The sequence below is a fragment of the Xiphophorus hellerii genome, chromosome 16 (assembly GCF_003331165.1).
Source record: "Xiphophorus hellerii strain 12219 chromosome 16, Xiphophorus_hellerii-4.1, whole genome shotgun sequence".
Taxonomy (NCBI): Eukaryota; Metazoa; Chordata; class Actinopteri; order Cyprinodontiformes; family Poeciliidae; genus Xiphophorus; species Xiphophorus hellerii.
Genome location: NC_045687.1, coordinates 2,143,662 through 2,168,632, shown reverse-complemented (window position 1 = coordinate 2,168,632; position 24,971 = coordinate 2,143,662). Strand labels below are relative to the sequence as shown.

General features: G+C 39.4%; 1 protein-coding gene across 8 annotated transcripts in view; it reads left to right on the top strand.

Moving 5' to 3' along the window:
• The window catches only part of LOC116735781 (RNA binding protein fox-1 homolog 3-like), a 551,222-nt gene that overhangs the window by 108,868 nt on the left and 417,383 nt on the right, over positions 1-24,971 (top strand). For all 8 annotated transcript variants that reach the window (XM_032587876.1, XM_032587877.1, XM_032587867.1 and 5 more), the window contains one exon: positions 15,816-15,886. The gene's annotated coding sequence lies outside the window, so the exon portion shown is untranslated. The remainder of the gene's footprint in view (positions 1-15,815; positions 15,887-24,971) is intronic.

Below are 24,971 nucleotides of genomic sequence, written 5' to 3'. Positions count from 1 at the left end.
AACTATTAAAAACATGGAAACTGTCACTCTGAATATTGTAAATTAATTTAAATCTAATGTTTTAGTTCTGTGTATATTAGAGTTGGAAAATGACAACCCAAAGTGGTAACAAAGGATGCATCTGCAAGTAAAGAAATACTTTTAGGATCAGCATCTGAAAAGCTTGATTTAATCTGTGATAATTTGATTGAACAGCTAATAAATAGATAACAAAAGGTGCTTAATAGGAGCACTGCAAAAACACAAAATCTTACTGATTTTGTCTAGTTTCTAGTGCAAATATTATCTGGCATTGAAGTTTTGTAGTGTGCATGCCAAAAATAAAATAAATTTGCATTTTGTATTGAAGATGGAAAACCTTTGCCTGTAAATATGTTCACTTTCAGCTGGTTTGATTTGTAAAAAAGACAAACAAAAAAAACTCACTGCAAAACACTAAATCTTACCAAATATTTTTGGTCTAGTTTCTCGTGCAAATACTTTGGTGCGTTCACTTTAAATGAAACAAAACTAACTTGCAGATAACTTTTCAGAAAGTACAATGAGCTTCTTTAAAATAAATAGTTAATATTGAGAGAGAGAAAAATCACGTTCTTCTGGCAGATTTTTTTTCACTTTATTATATTTTGCTCACAAGTAGAAAAATATGCCAGTAGAATTAGTCAAGGAATCAATTACTTAAATCAAGCTCATATATTTTGCTGAAAAGTTACATATGAGTTAGTTTTGTATAATATAATTTTGCTAATATATCTAAAAACTAGACAAAAATACATGGTAAGATTTTGCGTTTTTGCACTGAGTTTTCTCTTTTTCTTTTTCAGAATTCAGCTCAATTTTGAGTAAAACATATTTGCACACAGATTTTTCATCTTACATGCAAAATGTATGAGTTTTTGTAGTTTTGTATATTCTTGAACCAAACAACTTTTTTTGTGAGAATGAATACGTCAGTTAACAATCGACTACTAAATTAGTTGACAATTATTTCAATGCTTTCATTGTGATTAATCTTTTCAGTCCTAAAATTATCTGACAGTTTTTAAATATTCTTGATCTCTTTTTCTCACAGTAGAGGAAGATGGTACAAAAAAACCTTTCAGAGTCGTTTTGATGGAAAAACCCTGAAAAGAAGAAAAAAACCTCCCAGTCTAGAAAGCTGACTGAGAGGAAAGTGAAAAATTGAGATGGCTGCAGGCAGAAGAAACGAGTGAAGGAAGACACTTTGAATCCCAGACCTGTTGTTTTAGTCACTTGTGAGCAGCCCCTGCCTCTTCCTCCCAAGGCCTGTCACTTCACTCTGCCATATCCTCTTCAGTCAAGCACTCCCTTCCACTCTCTGTGTCTCTGCACGGCGCTGACCAAACCGCCTCACGAGCAGCACACAGCTCACACGGCAGCGGCTCTGTTCAATTCTCCAAGGGCTTCTGTACACAAGCAGGAATAAAGGATCCAAGTTTGAGTTCCAGTCACTGACCTCAGTTCCTCCAAGGCCTCCACCGAGGCTGAGACCCTTCACCGCTGCTGCCATTACATCCTCGTCTCCGTCTCCTTCCCTCTCTTATTACCGGGGATGACCCGCCTCGCAGCCCTGCAGGCGCAGTGACCGAGAAATCCTGCAGCCGCCGCCGCCGTCCTCGCCGCTGCTAGATTGTCTCTGTGTCTATCGGAGTGGCCTCGGAGAAATGAAGTGCCGTGATCTCATCACGCCAGACCCATTGTTTTCACTCTCATGCACACTGTGTAATAGCCATGGAGATAAGGGGAAGATTCGGGCCTTTCACGGGAGGAAATATGAAAAGCCTGGCTGTGAGAAAGTGAAATTACTGTTTTGATGGCTTTTGATGGCAGGGGGCATAATTGCTGGATGGAAGGAAGGATGGAGGGTGAAATCCACATCGGAGATTAGTATTTCTAATATGGGAGACGATTGGTTGGAGGCCTGCAGAAGGTTATGTGCACAGTGGGAAATTCTAATGAAGCTGCCATGTATGTAAAACAGCAGTTAGACCAAAATAGCTCATTGTTCTTCCCTCCATCGCAACCTTTGCCCCCCCTCTCCGGATCGAATCTACAGTCTCGATGGCAGCGCTGATTGTGATATTGTTCAATGCTCATCGCCATAGAAACAGTGATGAATTTAGCATTGTTAGCTCATAAAATATCTCGCTTTCATCAGTGCACACAGACAACACAGGTCTGCAGGATTACAGCTTGTAGTAATGACAGGAGCAAAGCATAAATAGTATAAATACTCCATGGGATTATAATTAGCCTTACTCCGCGCATTTAGACACGCTCAAGTGGAACTAAAACCTTATTGACTTCTGGAGACAATTTTGTATTAATTGGATGCCCCTTCTTTCTCGCAGTCTTCTCTCGGTTTGTTTGGGAGCTGCTGACAAATGTGCTGCGGCGGAATAACGGGGAGTGGAGCGGATTAGCATTAGCCACCGCGGCGCCTCGAACGTAAAAAATGCCACCTTCATCTCTGAGGGAAGTGGGGGGGCAGAAGGAAGGAAAGAAGTCCAGACACCTTTGAAGTAGTGGAGCTACTGAGAAGTGCAGAAATAAAGGGGATTGGGGAGATAAAGTGCATGCTGCTGGGGCTTTACTCCACAGAACTGGGATGGACGGTCCTTCCTGGTGATGCTGGGTCACAATGTGACACACATCCTTCAGATTACGCATTCAGAAAATGTCCTCTCTCTCTTTGTCTCCCTTTTTTTTTCCTACCCTGTCCGTGTACCGACCACAAATTCCTCCCTTATTTTCCACCCAAAAGTGGGGGGAAAGTTGTAAAGCTAATTAAGGAGTGTGGATGCAGCAGTTGGACAGATGTGCTGCGAGATGGGTGCTATTCAGTAGCGGGGATAATGGTGTGCGGACCTGGTGGGCAGCGGGGTTGTGTTGGAGGGAGCTCCTACCTGGGCGTGCATGTTAATCAGCGCGCCTGTCTGTTGAGAGCGGGGGAATTAAAGGGGAAGGGAAGCGTGTCGCCAGCCTGGAGTGAGGAGACGAGGCAGGCAAGCTGATTAAGAGCACAAATTTGCCAGTTTGGTCAGACGGGGAGATACGTGTACGGAGGAGAAAAAAGGGCGAGGAAAGTGTGTATTGATTAACGGAGCCGGTGGTGGAATTCAAGAGAGGGGGAAGAAAACAAGGGTGAAATCTACCCAACGTTGTCAAACAAATGATTTCACAGCACCTGAAGGCATCACAACACTTGAATGGCGTGAAAACGACCGTCCAATATCTACAGTGGAGTCAGAATAGACACTTAGAGATGTTTAAGTACTGATTATTTTAAGCCCAGAGCAGAGATTGCTGCCCTTCAAGGGTTTTATTCATACCAGAAAAGTAATAAAGGGTCAGAAAAAATATTTGTGAAACAATTTAGCAGCACAGCATTTCAATCAGGTTGAGTTCTAGTTGGTTTCACCTTGATTCCTTCCTCCTTTGCTCTGTGTTGGGTTGGTTCTGTTTGGGCCAAGCTTCAGCTGTTGGACACATCGCTTCACATTTGACTTATCATCAATCAATCATCAGCTTTATTAAAAACACAAATGGGTCCATAGAAAGATATTTCTGTAGAAAATGTTGGTAGTTCTGTCTTCAAAACAACATACCAAAGTCATCATCCCTCCTCCACCGTGCTTTATAGTTGATGTGAGGCGTTTTTAATGGTTGTTACATTAAGATCAAACATCAGTCTTGGTCTTGTGTTAAAAAGACAGGAGTCTATGATTTATTTTGCATCCTCCGAATTTCGGTGAATTTGGTGGGGGAGACAAATAGTGTCTGAAGTTTTGCAATAAACCATCTTTTTCTGTGTAGTGACTCACCTTAAGCAACATGAAAATGGCTTTTTAATCCTTCCCAGATTGATGGACAGAAAATATTGCTTTTTTAAGATCAGTGCTGATAATCCCTTCCAAAGGTGGAAAGATAACAAATTGATTTTCTGCTTTTAAATAGTTTTTTTTTACACTAATTTAGTGTGTTTGATTAACTGAACTAGCTTCCACATGAGGTATTTCGAATGGGAAAGGAAAGTTTGGGCGGTTCTTTACTTATTTTGTCAATTTTGGGTATTTTCACACCTTTAAGATTGGTTTGAACACACTTTTGAGTCAGAAGGATCAACAGTAATGGTGAAAAGCGAGTGGCGGATGTACAGCAAGTCAGAGGGTGTTTTCACACCTGAGTCGATTAGGGACCAAAATCGCAACATTTGTTACATTTTTAAGCTGCTGCAGTTTTCTTTCACGCTGCACTGCATCAAACAATCCAAACCCTTTGAAAAACATGTTTCTCTCCTCGCCTGCACCAAAAACCACAGAAGGAAATGACAAGAAAACCTCTGAAATGTCAACAAAAATGGAGTGATGTCAGATTTTAGTGGTTATTAAATTTCTCTTTTGTTTTTGGTAAAGACAATGAGTCATTTCTCTCACTGCTGCTAGACTAGTGCATTTGTTTTGGTTGTATTTACCTAGAATGCCCTGCGTTGTAGTGCGCCTCCTGATTTTGGAAAGAGCCCCAGCCTGCTTGGCACTCACATATGTGCAGTGTATGTGGATTAGCACATAACCTGCCTCAGTATTAAAGGTCAAAAGGTTGAAATCCCAATAAGATTATAGACCCACATCACTGCCAAATGTTCTAATGACATTTTTATGTCATTTTATTGGAGTCTTTCAGTCTCCACAGCAAGTTGTCTCCTATAGAAAACAGTGTCTTTCTTTATTCTTTCTTGCTCGTACATGTGAAAGTTTTTAATTAGAATCAACTCCTTTTTCTCAGCCGCGCTGCCTGATCTAATTTCTCTAATTGTTGTTGTTTACACTGTAAAGGTTTGCGGATATTTATCGACGCTCCCCTTCTCCTGATCTCGCCGCCTGCCGTCGATAATGACTGGGGAAATTATTTGCAACACTTAAGACATTATCAGTGTGTTCAAGTAGTCTTCCTTTTAATATGATAATGCGGCAGATATAATCAGCTGGTAATTGTGAAACACTCGAGTACGACACATTTTGTGGCACTCTCTCCTGAAAGAGGAAATCAGTCAGTCTGCAGCAGAGATCTGCAGCTCGACACGTGCAAGGAGGGGGAAACCGCGGAGCGAACGCTCGTCAAGCATCCCAACATCGCACAAATCTGAATTACACACCGGCTTCTATAGGAATGTGTGGGCTGGCATCAAACTCAAGCACAATATCCTGCATGTTCTCCTCTTGACATGTCGCTAAAAACAAACAAAAACCACAATGTTTCAGAATGTGTGATGCAAAATAACACAATGGAATCAAAGAATGCAACAACATAAGCACATAAACAAACGGTAAACAAACAAAACAAAAGAGGGAACAAAACATTGAGGAAATCAGAAAATGTATTTCCTTGTCCCAGTCTACCTCCATTTCCTACATGTAAGCAAGCCAGTTTATATCCATATGATTAAACCATAATTTATGCATTTCTGAAAACTTTGTGTTGCACTTTATTCCTGTTTAGTTTCCATCTCTTACCCGTTTGGACTCCCACAAATTTTCCTGGATGATAAATTGTCTCAGAAGTTATTGCAATAAATGATAATACTCTTGTTTTCATACAATTTTCAAGTAGTGTAATGTTAACAGCATAATAACTCTCGTACACCGTCTTTAAGATAAATACATTTTAATTTAGAACGAACATTTAAAACTGGAACTAGAAGATGTTTTAATATATAAAATAAATAAACAAAGCAAAAAATAAAACGGATACTGACAGATCATACCAAGATGACTGTAAATGACCTTCTGCTGGTAAAAAAATTGCTATTTGCAGTTAAGTGCAGCTTTTTACAGTAGACTATGAAGAAAATGTAGAACATGACTTTAAGTCATTGGTTTTTCTACTGGACATGAGCAAACCAATATTTCAACCAAAACTGCAGACGGGCCAAAAAGGACCAACGCCTCCCTAAACTGATTACATGTCTGTTTATCTTTGAGTTTTATCCCAAAGTATGTAGTGTCATGTCTCCAAAATGCTAAAACCTGTTGCGTTTTATTTTAATTGCTCATTATTTTCTGGAAGCTTTGTATTCCGTCCAGTTTTCATTAACTGGCTTTTTGCTAATTGACTCTGGTTAAATACGACCGATTAATGACCTCTGGCAAACCAAGATCAGCCAAAGTGGCCTGCTGCTGGTGTGGCTCGGCGCATCCTCAGTACAAACTGTCTGGATATTAAGAGGAAACATCCATGCATCATTTCTCACCCAAACTACAAAGATTTAAAACAGCAGAGGGTTAAAAATGACAGCACCTTTTTGTTTTTTTAATATATTTTCTGTTATGTTTCGCTATTCACCAATTTTTTCAAGTAAAAATAGAAACACTCTACCAAGGGATGTTTCGTGCATAAATTTGATCCCAGTATGATTTTTAGTAACTGTTAAACATTTAGTTGATGTTTGGTTTGAGCAATTTTGGGATTATTATAAGATTAAACATCCAGGTGAAACAAATGTAGTTAAAAATGGAAGAAAGTTGGGATGAAAAGGCAGCGCACAGAAACAAAGGAAAATTAAAATTCATAAGGAAATCTTTTTTTATTTTATTTATGGTGTGTAGATAATTATCTGTTTCTAGTTTTAGTTTAAGGATGGATTTTTTTGTTCTGTTTTCAAATTTAAGTTTTGTTTGAAATGTCCTTCATGCCTCGACTGATACGCCGTTTTTCATTTTTAAGTTTCTGCTTTTGTTCATCTCGCTTTTTATTCAGATTTTCTGTAAAATCATGTGTTTTGTATTTCATAATTTGGCAATGAAACACAAAATAATAAATAATTTAGTTTATGTTCTTCCATACGTTTGCCTTCTCTCTGTTTTGTTTTTTGACCGTAGTTTGATTATTTTTATTTGAATATTTTCAGATTAGTTTTCTCATTTTTGTTACTGTTGTGGTCGGTTTAGCTTCTTATGGTTCCTGTTGCACAGTTTGTGTTTTTTATGCTTTCTTTGTATTTTTTGTGTGTGATTCTTGTTTTTCTTGGTTGCTCAGTTAAACATCTTATCTCTCATGTCTGAGGAAATGCTTCTGTTTTGAAAGTCGGTGCCTTTTTGCATTTATTGTAGCTTTTTTTGTCCAATCTTGTCTTTTGCACCTCGGGGCCGTCACACACTCACTCCTTATTCCTAAAAATCCCCCCGTTGATTAGCATTGATCCTCCTTCAGACTCGGTTTATACCTGCCTTCTATTTATGTCCCGGCATCATAAATGAAATTTTTTTGTTATTGTGTCTTAACCGGAGTGATGAAAGGAGTGTTCTCCGCTCGTCCTCCGGGGATGCGGGGCTTCTCTGCGGAACAGGATGGGATCCTGACTTTGTTTTTCTCCTTCGGCTGTTATTTCCCCGAAGAGAAGAGCCAAGTGAAGGGAGCTATGAGTGATCGACTCTGCCTTTATTCTCCAAGTTTTCGGGGGGATTTGAAGTTATTGAAAGTGTAGGGAAGGGTGACAGCTCGGAGATGTCTGTGTGATGCCTATCAGGCATGCGCCGGCCACTCGGCTGCTGTGTTTGTGAGGCCGGCAGACGGAGGGCACGGGCCCCACGCTCTCAAATACATGTTATTCTTTCGGCCAATCATCTCTCCTCACACATGACATCTCTGCCAGATTGATTTCATTCAGCTGTAGAGGGCGGCAAGATCAAACAAATGTTGTTTGGAATAGCAGCCTTAGTGCAAGGAGGAGGAGAGGGATGGGGGTCAGAGGTGGGAGGTTGCTCGCTTGAAAGATGAAGTGAGGGATGGAAATGGAGAGAAAGGGAATCAGTCATCCAGTCAGCAGCACTCTGCCATGTGGTGACATGGTATACTGGTGGAAAGTGTTGCTCTCCTTCGTTTTTTGTGCGGCTGTTTTAGGGCGGCGGCGGGGGCGAAGGCTATTCCTTCACGATGCCTCTGAGTACCCATGCAAGGAATAATGGATGTGTAATACGGAACGACAGCTTGCAGAGGCCTATCATTAATGTTGTAATTCACTTTTAGTGTTTTTCCTATTGCACTGCAACAGGAGGCACAGATGCCACCTGAATCTGCTGCTCCAAGCAGCCAGAGCGCACCCGGTTTCCACCAGCTGTCTTGGATCGCACCCTGCCAGCCCCCCCTGTGTGGCCAAATGTGGGCACGGTCATTTCTCTCAGCGGATGTGGTCCTGCTTTGCATTTTGAATACATGTCATGGACTCTTGGAATTAAACATTTCTTAAAGTTTGATGCTTTCTACATCGGTTGAACCTTTTTGGTTAGGGTTTAAGGATAATTAATCATTGCTGTACTCTTTGTGCACATTCCCCTCCAAATCCAGCTGAACAATTTCACTGAACCAAAAAATCAGAGGATCCCAGGAGGAAAAGAAAACCCACATAGAAGTATTTTCTCTGCCAGTAGTGGGCAGACTACCTACAGTGCTTATCTCCACCTCAACAAACCATAATCCTCTTCAACACTCGGTAATAATATATAAGCTGTGTTGTTTATAGGCATTTTGTTTATGCCTGATTTCTTTCTTTTCTTTTTTTTTTCATCCACTGGTGTTTTGCTGCACAGACTGCAGAGGTTTTCATACATTTATTCTGCAGATTTAACAGCCAGCTGCTTGTTACCTTCAGGCTTTGAGGGTAAAAGGGGTGGCAGACCCCCACCTGCAGCGTATGAAAGCAATGTACCACTGAGTGTGGACTGCATCAGCAGCAAAAATGCTTCAGGTATAAAAAATCAAAAACTGATCATCCAAACTGTCTGCTGCAAACCACTGAGCCTTGAGACTCAGTGGATTCAGACTAGGGCTGAACCGATTCCTCGAGTGATTCGAGTACCTGGATTATTAAAATTCCTCGAGGAAAATTTGTCTGCCCCGAAGCTTCGTTAAGTTATATTTTTTTATTTCGCGCACCGTGTTCCTGCCGGGTCGTTATTTGCGTTGCTCAGCGCTCTCACTTCCGCCTGAGTTGTTGACGAAAGCCAAGTGTTAGCAGCATAACGTCCAATTTTCAAGTTCGACCTGGGAGGATTTTACTAATTCATGATAATGTCTGGGTTTTTGTAGTTTTTTGGAGGACCAATAAACATCCTTAAAATGACGTGAGCGATGCCTGGAGTACTGCAGCTTTTCTCCTCCCATAGCTGCTGGCTCAGAGCGAACGGCGGGATTATTTATATAGGTGCGGAGAGACTGAACACTGCAGGCGGTTGTGCTTTAGATGCGTAGTTTTCATCAAAATACCGGAAAATAAATTTCATATCATCCCGGTCGCCACTAATGGGTGGCGAAGCTCAACGTGACGTTACATACCTGGTAGATGTTTCTGTGTGTGACGAACGAAGGTGTCAAATCCCGTCGCTATTATTGCTGAACACAAAAGCTATGAATGTCTGGGCAAGATGAGAGTTCATCTATTAAATTGACTGAAGATAAATACAGAAACCAAAAGCTGGAGTATAGACATTTTTTACAAGCTTATTTGTGAGCCTGCCTCTTTGTTATTAAATTTAATATAATTTCAGATTTTTGTACAACTTTTCTTCAGCTTAACTTAGAAAGTGAGCTACTATTGTTACAGGTTAATACAGAAAAGTTATTGTTAGGGAAGCTCAAATGTGAAAAATTGGACTGATGTTGATATGCAATAGTAACACTGCTGTTATGTTAGATTTACCAATGTTTTTATTTTTTTTATCCAATTACTCGATTAATCGTAAGAATAATCGATAGATTACTCAATTACTAAAATATTAGTTTACAACAGCCCTAATTCAGACATGTAGGTGTGTGTTGTTGTTTTTTGTCATAAACAGGGATTTTGATTCTGGTCTCAGTCATTTTTGACAGAAATTAACATCTAAGTATTTGAGAGTGGTTACAGTGTAGAATTATAGCCCAACTCCATGTTTCTGTTATATTAAAGTTATTTTTCTGAAGGTGTTGTCACATGTCATACTCCAATAAACTCTGCTTCAGCTGATATGATTCAATTTCACACTGCATTGTGCCAAATGAATCAAATCCTTTGAGTTATCTGTTCCCCTCCTCACCAGTGGGGGCGCTGCAATAAGGACCACCGAAGGAATCAACATGAAAACCTCTGAAGAAGACACTGATCACAACTTCCTTCTTCACAAAATGTACATACATGTTTTTTAGTGATTGTAGGATTTCTTTTTAGTCTTCAGAGAAGGACTCTTTTTTGGTTGTGTTACCCAGAATGCCCTGCGCTGTAGTCTACTGTAGTCTACTTCCTGCTGAGTGGTATTCGGTTCACTTGGCATTCAAACTGCACCAGAATAAACTTCAACTGAACCCAGATCTTGGTTTGTGGCCAGACTAGAGTTCACCAGAGTTTGATAATGTATTCACATCTCACTAAATGCACTTCAGCAGAAGCTAATCTCTACTGTCTTCCTTATTTTTGCTTTGTGAGACATAGCCAATCAGCACCTAGGAAAATGAATGGCGCTCCTGGATTGGCTGGTTTGCAAACACTGGCCAATAGTGTGTCAGGTAGCCATTTGTCCAGATATTTAACCATTCAGAGTTGTATGTTATTTTGTATAATTTAGATGAAAAAATCCACCAATAGCCGTGTTTTTTGTGGATGTTTTGGAGTTGCATTCCACAGAAAAATCTGCAAATAGGTGAATCTGCGAATATTGGACCTCACAACATTTTTACTCTTCAAAGTCTGGTTGGTTCAGAATGGTTGGGGACTTGGTTTGATTGGGATTGCCACATTGCGTTGGAACAACTTTGCTTTCTGAAGACAGTTTGTCAAATGAACCAAACCAAAATATGACATCTGGTTCTTTGTCCCGCATAACCTGAACCTCTTTATCTCCCAAACTGACATTTCTGCCAAGTATTTGCTGTATTTCTCATATTATTAGTGGAGTTCTTTTTCCCCACTGTCTCCATTTTCCTGCAAATTAGCTTGAAAACTTGTTCTTGTGAGTCTTTAACTAAGAGACCTTAACTTCTCCCCCTCATGTGACCAAGAGCCACAGACTGTTTTGTTTGTTTACCCACAATGCCTTGTGTTGTAGTCCATTTTCTGTCAGACTGGTGTGGAGAAATCCTAACAAAACCTCCCGTTTGGTCCGGTTTTCTGCCACTGCTGTCTTTGAATGGAATCACATTTAAAGAAAAAAAACAAACTTTGATGCTGCTGCACTTTAAGTGCTCACACAAAAATGTCTCCAGCTTTTTGTTTTCCTGCATCCCTTCGATCCACGGTGTTCAACTCTAGTGTCCAGTTCTAGCACAAGTGATTCAGATGAGGGGATTTGCTGCTTTAGCATGTCTTCAAGTTCTGACCTAAATTTTTGATTCTGGAAATAATCTAAAATATGAAGGTCACACGTCCCTGAGGACCCAAATGCATCATGCTGCATTTGGATTTATCTCATTAGATTAAAATACCATAGAAGTATTCATTTATTTTATAAGCTTGTTTCTACTGATTTGAAAAATCCCTTATAACAACATATTGTCAGATTTTTTTTTACTTATAACACATTTTGTCATGTTATAATGGAATAAGTCATTTTCACTAATATTAAAGAATTTTTGACCTAAAACAAGCTCATGTTTCTTGCTAAAAAGTTACTTGTAAGTTAGTTTTGTCTTATTTCAAGTGAACTGAGATATTTACACTATAAACTGGACAAAAATACTTGGTCAGATTTTGTGTTTTTGCAGTGTTCTTCCTGACCTCCATCTGCAACACTGATCCATTCTAACTATAATCATTTGTCAGCAAAAACAAACTTAATTAGGCATAATAGATCTTTATTTTCTCAAATTCTTGTTATATTTTATGTAATTCTGTTTTATTTTAAATTTTTTCAGCCATCCGTCACATATTTGGTCCTGTTACTTCAAAGTGCAGCTTTTCTTTGTTCATGCAAAATGCAGAACAATGAGTAATGATATGTATTTCATGGACACTCCGGCTTTAATTGAAACAGGTGTGATTAGCATATTGTTTGTTTTGTGCTGCACCGTAGGCCTGTTTGTGTTAGAGGGGGACCTTTATGGAAATGAGCGCTTTGAAAGACAAAAAAAAAAATCAACACAAATGTAACCTATTTCTTTAAAGGGGGCACAAATTTACTGTGAAGATCATCCTGGCAAAACCACAGAGGGAAATGTCAGAACGGGGGAGAGGGAGGAAAAAAAAAGGTTCAAAGAGAAAATAGCTGACTGACTCGGTAAGTGAAGCTAAGCTCAAAATGAAAAATGTTCATTATATGCCCGTCAAGGTGAAAGGAAGCCATCTCCTCACCGCTGCAGTTAAAATGTCGACCTCTCCGTCTCCGAGGGCGAAAAGAGGAGAAATGTAAAAAGAGGAGGATTTTCTCCTGCGTGTGTGTGTGAGTGTGTGTGAGACTGATCCCAGCTTCATTCCAGACAAGGGCAGCAATGTTAATGGTGCTGCTCAGTAAAATGACCCTTACATCTATTTCTTCATACATTCTGCAGTGCTTGCTTGTGGAGTCGCCGTCCTCTCCTCCTGTCGGCTGCGTTTGTGTGCCGTTGTTGTGTTTGTGTGTGACCTCTACATCGAGTCTGCCGCCCTCCCAGACCTTAACTTGTCACTTTCCATGTACCTGATCATGTTCAGGCTGTAAAATTGAACTCATGATGCTTTTTTCAGCTCTGAGATTTAAAGCTGCAGTATGTGACTTTTATAAAAATGTTTTTTACATATATTTGATAAAGCTGTCAGCAAGTCGTGACAGTATGAGGCCGATAATCTGTGAATAGATCGATCTCCTCCATCTCCTTCCTGAGGTATTATTGCCGCTTGAAGAAATGGAGCCAAAAACAATCAGTCAGAGCCAGGAGGAGGGTCTTAGTGCTGCCAATCAACCTCATGAACATGCTGCTGAATGTGCTGTTGGTGAAGAAACAACTCACCTTTACCGCTGTTTATCTGCTGCCATCGGTGGCTGTGCTAACTAGCATTAGCATTCACAACAGGCTTTGCTGACGGGTAGAAGCTGTATCATATCAGAGGGCAAGAAGGGAGAGGGCTCGCACGTAAGCCTGTCGCAATAAACAAGAAATCAATTAATTGCATAATAAATTAATATATTTTTCCATTTGCATGATTTATCTCTTTTGTCTTTCTACCAAAAACTGAGTGATAAAAGTCCTCAGTCTGCTTCTTTGGTCTCAACTTGCCTTTTTTTTTTAAGGACAATTTTGTTTAGAGATTCATAATTAATTTTATTAGTTTTTTTCTGTTGTTTTGTTTATTTACTTTTGATACTTAAGCATCTTCCAGTTTCAGTGTTGAATGTTGATCAGGTTTTAAAGTTTATTGATCTTTGAGAATTTGTTCTTGCATTATTTTGCCATTAAAATTGTCTCAAAACAACATTATTTTTCATTGCAATAACTTAATTGGTTACTGTGACGGAACTATGCACACGGGGCATGAATGACAGCACCAAGTCCCTCCCCCTGGCTCTGATTGGTTGTTTCTAGCACTGGGAGAAGGCAGAGGACCTCTATTTTATTCACAGATTATCTTCTTGCTATACTGTCATGACATAAAGACAGTTTCAAAGAATACATAAAAAACTTTGGAAACATTTACATACTGCAGCTTTAATGCTCGACATTTTTTGATCTCTGCTTCGTCATTAACGTCTATTTATTTAATCTCATGTTATTTGGATTGCTTTGACTACGCACCGCGGCCGTCTTCCTGCTAACGTTTCTCAGGCAGCATAAAGCAGCATGTAACAGCCAACCACAGAAATTAGAAACGACCTTGGCGGCCTGACTGGAGAAGCCTCACAGTTTGGATTTGTTGGCTTCTGTACCAGAGCCAAGGCCCGTTACAACTTTCATAAGGATTTGATGCCAGCGTGGCAAATCTCAGCTATCTGTTATGGATTACCAGCCGACCTTCCACCTCACCATCTTCTCTCCTGGAGCAGAGTTGGCTCGGAAAGATCTCTTTAAATATGTGAGCAGCCACATTAAAGCTTTGCTGAACTTGGAGCAGGTATTCTGTCTGCAAAGTTTTCCAGATCGAATATTTTTCTCCTCGATGCATTATTTAGTCAGAGTTTCTTCACCAACCTCGAGCTGAGCAGCCGGATCCATCGCACGCTGTTGGATCCCGGGGATTTGTTGTTGTCCAAAAACTGTAAAACACATATTGTGGTTTATTTTAACTCTGTCCTTCTGGAAAACTCACTGCAGCACCAAGAGGGGCTTATTTCACAGCTGTGGATATTCCCTCTCCTACAGCACGGATCCAAAAACAGTCCTTGGGTATATTAAGAAATAATTAAAAAGATGAAACTATGAATTTGTCAGCAGTTTTTAAAGATTTACAGCTTGAGGTTTGGGCCTGAGGAAGAAAAGCAGAAGGGAAGTTGGAACTTTTTTACTCATTATTTACCAAGTGAAAAGTTTTTGCACTGGCTGTACATTATAAAGCGACACAAATGCATTCAAATCTAGAGAATCTCGTACTTTTTGAGGAATTATTGACATTTACAGAGAGGCATTCAATGTGTAGCACTGAAACAAAAAAAGGGAAGCAATAAAAATGTGCATTGAGTCGTTCAGATCACCGGTGAATGATTTCATCTCTCCAGCTACTACAGCTTGGTCTTTGCTGTGACTTTTGTCTTATCGTACACAAACTCGTCTGATTCCAGAAACCTTTCAGCCAGAAAAGCCCTGAAGGCAGAAATCTCCCAACAGTCACTCTTTGCAAATATCTTGTCTTGATGACAACGTGCCGTGTTTAAAAACAGGAGATGCTCGTACGTGGAAGAACTACCTGATTGAAACTCAGTCAATAGTCTCTTCATTGGGAATTACATAAAAACATCTCTTTATTTTGTTTGTTTTTCAGGAAACTAAAACTTTTCAAATAAGAACTGCCACACTAAATAAAAAACTTCTGTGTCCTAATCTGTTTTTTATAGAAGTTCAGGAAGGTGAAACTGATGATTTGAGGTTGAAGTCAAGAAGTTTTGTGTTCAGTTTATCACTTTGCTAAAGGCAACTTTAGCATTATCGTCAAATTAAAAATAAAGAATTATCCTTTTATTGATTACGTAGAGTGCCTTATTTACACTCCATGAACTTTTGAAAGTTTTGTCACATTGCAACCTAAAAATGCCAGGAGGAGAGAGAATCAACATGTTCAGTGTTGGCCTGAAAGGAAGGAAGAAGAAGGTTGTGGAAAGCAATAAGAAGTCCTGTTTGAAGTTTATCGCAAACTGTGTAGGAGACACTGCAAACATAGCAGACAACAAATGAGTGGAGGCACTAACAAATATTTAGACAACGCTGCAAACAAGTAGGAGTCTCTAGCAAGATGTAGGAGACGCTAGTACACATGTTCTTGAGCAGGGACGCCAAGGTTATTGAAGATGATGGGAAGATGGTTGGAGGTTTGATGCAGAACCATCCTGGAGGAGAAAATCTGTCTGTCAGTAAAAGTGTGAAGCTTGTAGAGATGAAAACTTGAATATAAATATATGGCTCACCTAAAATAAAATAAAAAATCTCCATTGTCAATAAAATCTTTTATAGTTTTATACATATAGCTGGTTAATTTTTTTTTAAAAATTGGACTTCAATTAAACTCAGAATTTGGTGCAATTTTACTCAGATTGAAATTTTTGTCCCTTTCCAATATTTGGGCGGGAAACATTTCCTCTTGAGTGATTAGAAAAGTCTCTTATTTTATGTTATTGGTTTAATATTTTATCCTGTTTTCCTCACAGCGACCCTGCTCACCCAGGACTCGGACCTCTGCAGTGACAACTGATTTCCAACTCCTAGATCCTCCCAACAGGTAGGACACAAACTCTCCTGTTGTGGGTGGTTTATGCACAGTAGAACAAGACACGTTACTGGCAACAGAATGTCACCAAGCACATTGCTGCAGACATAATTGGCAAGCTGTGAAGAAAGTGTAAAACAAAAGGAGGGGGAAAATGTGCACAGTTGGTATTTTCATTCTTGCACTGAACATGAGGCAGAAGAAGTTCCTTTGCACACAAGGAACCACACAAAGCATAAAATCCAAGTAATCTTCCTCAGTACACCGCCTCTGTCATTTCTCATTATTAAGCTCATCTTTTAATTAAAAGATGTCTCAGCAGGGTTCTAAATGCTATATTGACTTAAGTTACAAACCAATGGACAACAAAGAAGTCATCATTTTTCTTCTTTTGCCATTTGGTGCAATGAGCCACTGTTTCCACGTCCCTCTGCAGAACGCCGGAACGGTTTCTGTGTTCAGACGACTAAAAGACGTCGGCGCAGGCTCATTGGAATGATAATCTAGTATGTCTGCACTTATGGAGAATATCTTGAAGCATGTCAGAGTTGCATCAAAGCCGCTGTTGTAATTTTCTTTTCAAGGGCAACTTGAAAGAGAAGTCGGCAAGAAAGTAGCATTAGTTCCTTGTTTTCTCCTACGAGGCAGCTGCTTCAAAAGTAACCTCGCGCTTTCTGAAGGGAGAGTGGGATGATTCAGCAGGAACCTAACCGCCCATCTGACGGATTCGCATTTAAACATAAACAGAAATATGGCCGCTCCAGGGAGCTCTGCGGAGGAATGGAAATCAGCCCCAAATTTCACAGCCGCAAATCAAACGGGCCTTTTATTTTACTCTTCCTCTGCGTTTCCCCTTTCTTCGTGGCTCCCTGTAGCATCGTGCACGCATAACAGCACCTACTGATTGGCCTTATTTGAAGTACGTACCCTGACAAAAAGAAAAAAAAAAACGTAGAGGAGATTTTTCCCTGTGTCACAAAGGGATTGAATGTGGTTCTCCAGAAGAGGAGGGCCTGAGAGGATTATATGGCTCAGTGGGCGCTGTATTGTGTGGGGAGTGGATACTGCAGGTACCCACCGAATCCCGGCCAAGAGACCAGAGCGGTGTTGCTGGGGATAATGCTGCCTCCCAGCAATTAAACTCTGGAGGTTTTGGAGTACTTTAAGAGGGAGCTTGTTAAATTATCTCATCTCTCCTTCCTTTCTTTCTTCTCTGCCTCCCTTTTAACCACATTTCTGAAAATTTTTTACTGCTCCTCTATCAAAACCTGAAGTTCACTGCCTTTTACACCTCCTTTACATCAGAAGTCAGATGAAGGCAAATGAAAACTTAAACAGAGAACACATTTATAAATTTACTTTAGATGTAAAGGAATTCTAAAATGCCAAAAACCACCAGATGTGGGCAGCTTTGAATTAATTCCTGGAAGGTTTAAAGTAAAATAAGAAAATGAAAACTTCACTCGATGTCCTTATGTTGGAATCTAGACTATTTAAAGAAGAACTTTAATTAAATATGAAGGTTCCTTAATGCTGTTTGCTTCATTATTTTCTTGTATTTGTTGTCAAATTAGCCTTTCAATGAAGTCAGAAGTTTCTTGGATGTTTTTCTAAATCCTTGTGTGAAACGTTTTATACATTTGTCTGGTAAAGTTGTTTTATATTAAAACAGCAGCAGCATCCAGTTTGCTTCAGCTTATATTTGGATTTCTGGTGCTGCTGCTTTTTGGCTCATTAAACCCAGGGAAACAAATGCTTTAAAGTACCTATAAAAGCCAATAGAAGTTGTTTTAATTTTGAAATGTTCAGGTTTTTTTGTTTTCTAACATTACTTGTTCTGCAAAAGAAATTAAAGAAGACATCTTATTGGACAGTGTTTATAAACTTCATAAATCAGGCTGAAAAACGTAGCTGTGAACATGTTTGCACACAATACAATAGACTGGACAAAGTGAAGTAAATCAGCAAGAAAGTTGTTCAATAAGCTTGTATTTAAATATTATCTGTGAGTGTTGATGCTCCTTTTTCTTAAAATTAGGCAAAAAATATATAAACAAACTCAAACAAACTAGGTAGATAACCTTATTTTGTTAAATAAAAATAGCTTTCTGCATTCTTCCTGTGAATCTAATTAAAAAACAAACACAGACACTGTAATACTGTTCCTGGTCCAGTAGATGGCAACAACATTAGTATTAGCGACATGAAATTGAAAAGAACATTAAGAACAAGTAGGTTAGGGCAAAAACATCCCTCAAAACATGTGAAGTTTGTTTCCTTTAACATCATATAATCTGTCTTCTGCTGTGATGCTTTTCTGCTCTGAGGTTTAATAGACAAAGAAAGTTGTGACAAAGCGGAAAATTACAGAAATCCCCTTAAATTCAAGCTCAGAAAGCTGTTGTGAACCTGTGTGAAATAGTTTGGAACTAAAATGTTCCACAATTTGGTGGGGAAAAAAACTTATTCCACAGGAATTAATATGTTTATAAAACCTATAAACATCTTTTTTTTTTTTTTTACGTTTGACCAAAATATGTTAAGTATTATTGATTAGATCACCTTAGACACCTTATCTTGCGGGGGGTGACCAAGGTTCCATCACTATGTGACAGCTGGTCAGCAAACCTGGCAAACATGATTGACATGGCAGCACTGAATGCACATGTGCTTTATCAGGCATGCATTGGGGTGCAGGAGAGACGGGTGGACTTCCTGGTTGAGCTTGCAAAAGAGTTCGGTAACTCTCATGTGAGTGAGAAGAAGGCACACAAGGAGAAACTGCTTCGGCAACAACCTTCCACACCCAGCTCAGGCAAAAGGGCGAAGTGTCAGGTCAACCATCGATGCAGGATGCGTGTCCTGAGGCCGAAACATCATCAGTGACCCCTCACACCCCCACCATGGACTGTTCTCCCTGCTGCCCTCTGGAAAGAGGTTCTACAGCATCCGGTGCAGGTCCACCTGGTTCCGAAACAGCTTTTTCCCACTTGCCATCAGACTGCTGAACTCTTAACTGGACTGCACTGAAAAACTGGTCTCCACTTTATACCTTGCACATGTACAGAGCTAAATAACTTCTATTTTACTGTCAGTCCTGCACTTTATATTTTATATTTAGATTTATATTCATATTTTATACTGTATTTTATTTTACTCTGGAGTAACCTCACAACATTGGAACCTCAAACATTGTCCTGAGCCGTATGCAACGAAATTTCGTTCTGTATACACCCTGTGCATGCAAAATGACAATAAAGTCAGTCTAAGTCTAAGTCTAAGGAACAATTGTGCAACTGTGAGATGCGTTGAGGCATCTCACAGTTGCCACAGGGTAATTATAAGGTAATGGCCTTATTTACAGAACAAAAGCACCTGCTAGATAAAATCCTTCAGGTCAGTCGACCCATCTCTGGGCTCCAAAGGTAGAAATGTTAAATGACCTTTCTCTGGTACTTCCAGCTGCTCTAATAGTAGTGTATCTAACTAGTTATTGATTGTTTTGCATTGTTTTATGTGAAAATAGCTTTACTTCAGTCAAACAACTTTTTGATCAAACTTCTATAAACTTCTGTTCTTGTTGAAGTTTATGGTTCCCTTGTTACTCTGATTCCTTGGTGCAGACGCCAGATAAACTTCTTCTTCTTCCCTTTTGCCTTTCACTTTAACCTCCATAAAACTCCCGTCTTGGTTTCGGTTTTATGCGAAAGGCAGCGCTCGGTAACTTTGACCACCGTCCTCGTCCTCGGGCAAACAAACAGCCCATTTCAAAGGTGAAAGTCCGCGGCTTTCCTCGTGGAAAAAAAATGTGCTCATTTATTTCCGAATGTGACACTGTGCTTCCTAACACCCTTGGGACTCGTGTGTCCGTAGTTCCAGGTCGCTTCCTGACGCTGCTGCAGTGCTGCGTTAACCTCCTTTCTTTACCCCCCCAACCCTCCAACATGCACACAAAGCAACTGCCCCAAAGCTTCGTCGTCCAGGACAAATTGGTCGCAAGCGGCTCATTTACTCGGAGCCGTCATGAATGGACTGTGCCGTGACTGTGTAAACAAGTGCAAAGACTCCCAAGGGCATTCCTGCATAAATAATGACTCCAAAAGATGTTTGCCATTTGTACCACTCACTGGTTGCAGACATGGGTCAGGTAGTCTCCTCTGCAGGGAGTCTTCAGTAAACAACAGCCGCGGCGTCCATTAGCGAGGCTGTGGGAAGTTTGCCTGGTCAATCCGGGGCTGCAGGATATTCTTCCTCTGCTAAAGGCCCAAATGCAAGGCTTTCTGCTTTGGTTTGAGTCAAAGTTAGGTACCAAGATTATTATAACTATATCTAACCACATAATAAAACCTGAAATTGAGAAAACATTTTCGTTAAACAGTAATTAATGGGGGAAAGCTCTAACTGGAAGCATATCATGGGTTTATGAAACTAACTAAAACAAAAAATATCCTTCGGTTTTGTGTTTGAATCGTTAGATTAGCCTTTCATATTGATGTGAAATTTATTTCTTCTCCAACACACATAGTTTACGTCAGCTGCAAATTACAGTACTCCATAATCCTGCTGGCGGCGTTTGTTAGTCCACTAAATGGCGACAGCAAATGTTAGGAGAAAACTCAAGAGTTGGTTTGTTTTTCCAACAATAATTGAATAATTTTTTTTTTATATAGAGTATTCATCACCTAGCTAATGTATACATCATCACAATACTTTGACCTTTTTGAATTCTGCACCTAAAAGTGAACAAAAGAATGAAAAAATTAAAACTACTACTATAACTAAAAAAACTAAAAAACATCTAGCTAAAAAAAACTAGCAGACACATTCTAAAAACTAACAGAAAAACAAAAAATCCCAGTAAAACTCAAAACTCTTCTAACCCTGGAAGTTATGTGGAGCACCGCAGTCTGAGCGTATTTATTTTTCCCCGTTAGAAATGTGAGAAACAGTGTTTTGTCATTCTGGCAGGACAGAGACTTTAGTGGCAGACGAGGAGTCAAAACACGGCACGTCTCGTGTTATTTGTGCTGAGCTCTGGTCTGTCTCCAGTCTTTAACACACAAAGCAGAAGCTGAGTCCATGTGTCAACCACCGATTTCAAGTCATCTCTGGAGGCGAACTGAAGTTTTTATTTTCCAAGTGTATCGTAAACGGCATTAGACGTCGGTTTCTGACATTCTCCCTCGGCCAAACCAAGCACACTAAAGGATCCGGCTCTCAGTTTGATTAAATTGCTCCCAACATTCCCAGTCTGAATGCCCTGAGCTGACGGACGGTTTCGGATAGATTTAGTTTTCCTCTTTTCATTCATGAAGCTTTTCAGGTTCAACCTTGAAGGAGGCTGGAGATTCCTTCTGAAAGGCTAAGAATGAAAGCAGGAGGTTGTTTTTCTCGTGTAAGTCATGCACTGTGCAGAGGAGGAAGCTGCGGATGATGTTTCTACAGAAATGGGTCACTTTTCTTTTTTTTTTTTTCCCACTTGGCAAATAAACATGTTAAGTGAAGATAGCTTTGGTCTCTTTTTACCTGTACAGAGAGTGCTCATTAAACAGAATGATTAAATGGATTAAATCCTCTGATCCCCATTAACAGTGGGGTAAGGAGGAAAAACATGCCGTTACCTAAATCAAAAGGGTTTATCCTCTGTCTGAGGGGCATTTACTGCTTGTCAAACTCGGCTTGCTGAGCTTAGCAAAGATTGTCAGAATTGCCTGAACTTTCATCAAGCTAAGCTTTGCTGTGAAATGAATGCAACCGTAAGGGTGTTAACATGCCAACATTTAATATGTACATTTATTATTTAATCTTTTCTGAACAAGAACCATTTTTTGCATCCCAGCACACCTTATCCCCGTTTAGCTCGGATCTGTTTGTGCTTTCAGCAGCTGTGGACAGAAGATAGGTGAGCAAAATTTAAATCTCAGAACTCCTGCAAAAACGTAAACATATGCAGGAATATTAATATATTTCTTTACTGATTTTATTGACCATGAATGCTTCACTTTTTGTCGATTTTCTCCCATTTTAATCAGAAAATCAGACATTTCTGTCTGGGATTTATATGAATGAAGACTACAGAGGTTAGCTTCACTGGTAGTGCTAAGATGGGTTTTACTTTGTTTATTAACGCATTTTAACTTATAATTTGAGATTTTTAGAGGAGATGTCAAGTATTTTCAGGTTTTTGCTATTTGTGGGCAGCCTTGGTCCCCAATTCGTACTGTATTCAGTAAAAGTATCTCCTCCACCATAACTGTACCCTCTCTGTACACTACTTCCTGTTTTAGTATTGGATTACTGTGTAGGAAGGCAGTTAAGTTTGTTTGTTTAGCAAATTTTAACAACAAAGACATAACACAGTAAACAACTAAACCAATTATGAAACAAGCAATAAACATTATATTTTGTCATCATTAAGCAAATATATTGATTGATGTTCCAGTTATTATAAATCAAAGTCAACTCTAAACTGGTGGGATTTTAGCCTTTGTTTAAAGGAAAACAGTATTTCAGCATCTTTCTGGAAGTTTGTTCCAGATTAGTGGAGTATAGACTGATTGAGCATTGAGTGATATTTTCAACCCCTCATTGGTTTTTATGAAGAGTGCTGAAAACAGGAGTTGCACACAAAGGATTTATAGATGCCAGCTGCTTAATTTATAAACATCAGTTTTAAACGGCGTTTATAAGCTGAACAGAAACAAAACAGAGGTTATTATCTTTAGACCTAAAGAGGAACGATCTAGAGTCAACAGAGCTTCAGCTATTACAGCTGGAAACTAAAGATCAGGATGAAACCTGGGAGTAGTGATGGACTCAGACATGAACATTCAGAGTCACATAAAGACAGTTACAAAGTTGGCCTTCTATCACCTGAAGGACATTTCCAGGATTAAAGGACTAATGTCCAGGATTAAAGGACTAATGTCCCAGCAAGATCTAGAGAAACTCATCTATGTGTTTATCTTCAGGCATGTTGACTAATGCATCAGTGCCTTTACAGGTCGGCCTAAAAACTAGACTCCAAAATGCTGCTGTTAGTTTATAAATCACTGAACAGCTTAGCTGCTTAGAGTTGCCTTTGAAACATAATATTTAGAACATTGATCAACATATTTGACGTTTAATGGTGATTTGAAGCACTTGAGAAAAGCAGTGTCTGTTACTGGTTTTCACAATAGCTATAGCTATAGGACTATAGGATGTGTTTGTTTTCATGATATTTAACAGTTTGAACTGCCTTGTTTCTGAAATAAACTTTACAAATAAACTTGATTTTATGAATTCAGCTGAAAACGGCAGTTTGGGAAGCTGTAGTTTATTGACATGCATTCAATAAAACCAAAATAAAAATGACCCAGGGTGACAAGATCCTGCTATTCTAAAGCTAATGTGGCATTTCATTATTTTGAAGCTTGTGTTTTAAATTAAACAGACTAACAGTGAAACTAACTTTGGGATTATAAATATGGATTTTAAAGCTGTTCAGGCTGATCCTGCTTTCTACACCCTTTAGGGCAGCAACTGCTTTGCTAGAGGGGAAAAGGCGCTGAATTTTCCACTCCATATAAATCATGGAGAAATGTTCTGGATGCTCTTTCTTGGCCTCTGGGTCAAATTTAACATGGGAAGACAGTGATTTACCCACATGTAGCATTATGGTGCAATGCATATTTGCTTAAGCCTGATATTTAACAGAACTCAGACGATGGTAAAGTTCATGTTACGTTGCGTTTCCAAGCAGAAATATGTGACATGTCGTTACGGGAAAAGATGGGGCCAAATTAAAAAGTCATTGTCGTTTAATTGCTTTGTCAAACTTGGACGGTGGAAAAAGTTCACTTGTCAGGAGATAAATCATTCTTATTTTCATGTTTGATGATATGGACATGATTTAATTATGATTTATATCACATTTGCTAATCAGTTTCTTGTTAAATGTTTAACTATGGTCAACATGTCATGACAGATTGAACATGTTAGCTTCGTTTGACAAGACATCAGCCATGGAGTGATTAAAATATCATATTTTTCAGAGATGTGTTGTGAAACATATTGTCTTTCTGAGCTCCAGATAACTAGACACATTTGAATTCTGGTGTGTTTTTATAAAACAAATAAATGCCTGAAATGTTATCAGGCGACTGGGATTTGATTTTAATTTAGCATCTAGTTCTGCTCACAGGATGATGATGTGCCTTCAGCCAAAGTCGGCTCAGGTATGATTGATTAAAAGTAGAAACTGTATAAGAATTAAAAACCTGGCCTCCCATGGAACCAGTGAGGATCTTCTGTGGTTGAACAAAAAAAACACAGAAACTGGGCCAGTTCTGAGCCCGTTGTAAATGTTCTTGCTCTGATTTTCTGGCTGTAATGACTGCTTGATGTCTTATCTGAGCTGGCCTAATGTCCAAATTGTGAAATATGCTCCCATTTAAAGTTAAATAGACAATAAAGCAGCCTGTGCCTTTAAGTGGATATTGGTTGTGATTGACGAGGCGTTTGCTAAGGAGAATGTACAGTTTCTGTGGCTCTCAGTCTGACCCATGATTGCCTGTTACTGTAAGACCTCCGTCATTTAACTTGAAGCTGCAGAACATTGGATTAGTCCAGAAAAAAAACACAAAACAAAAAAAACTCAAACACACGCAGTTATTCTAATAAGCACATGTGGAAAAACTGGCGAGAACACACATTGCTAATTTAGTTTTTTAGGTTGTGTTAGTTTTCTTTATGAAGATTGGCTGCCTCCTCCCTGAGCTACTATTGTTATCTGAAGACATGCAAAGTTTCCAACCAAAAACAACCAATAAGAGCCAGGAGGCGGGTCTTAGCGCTGTCAATTAACCGTATGTACTCAATGTACAAATGGTGGAGAAACAACATATCGTTACAGACAATTGTTTATTGATGGCCAGACTAACTAGCTTAAACATTGATGACAGACTCTGCTAGGTGCAGCGTACCAGAGAGCCTGATTGACAGCTCTAAGACCCGCCCCCTGGCTCTGATTGGTTGTTTCTAGTTGGCACTGGGAGAAGGCAGACGAACAATATTTTATTCACAGATTCTCTCTCAAACTATTTGGTCACGATAT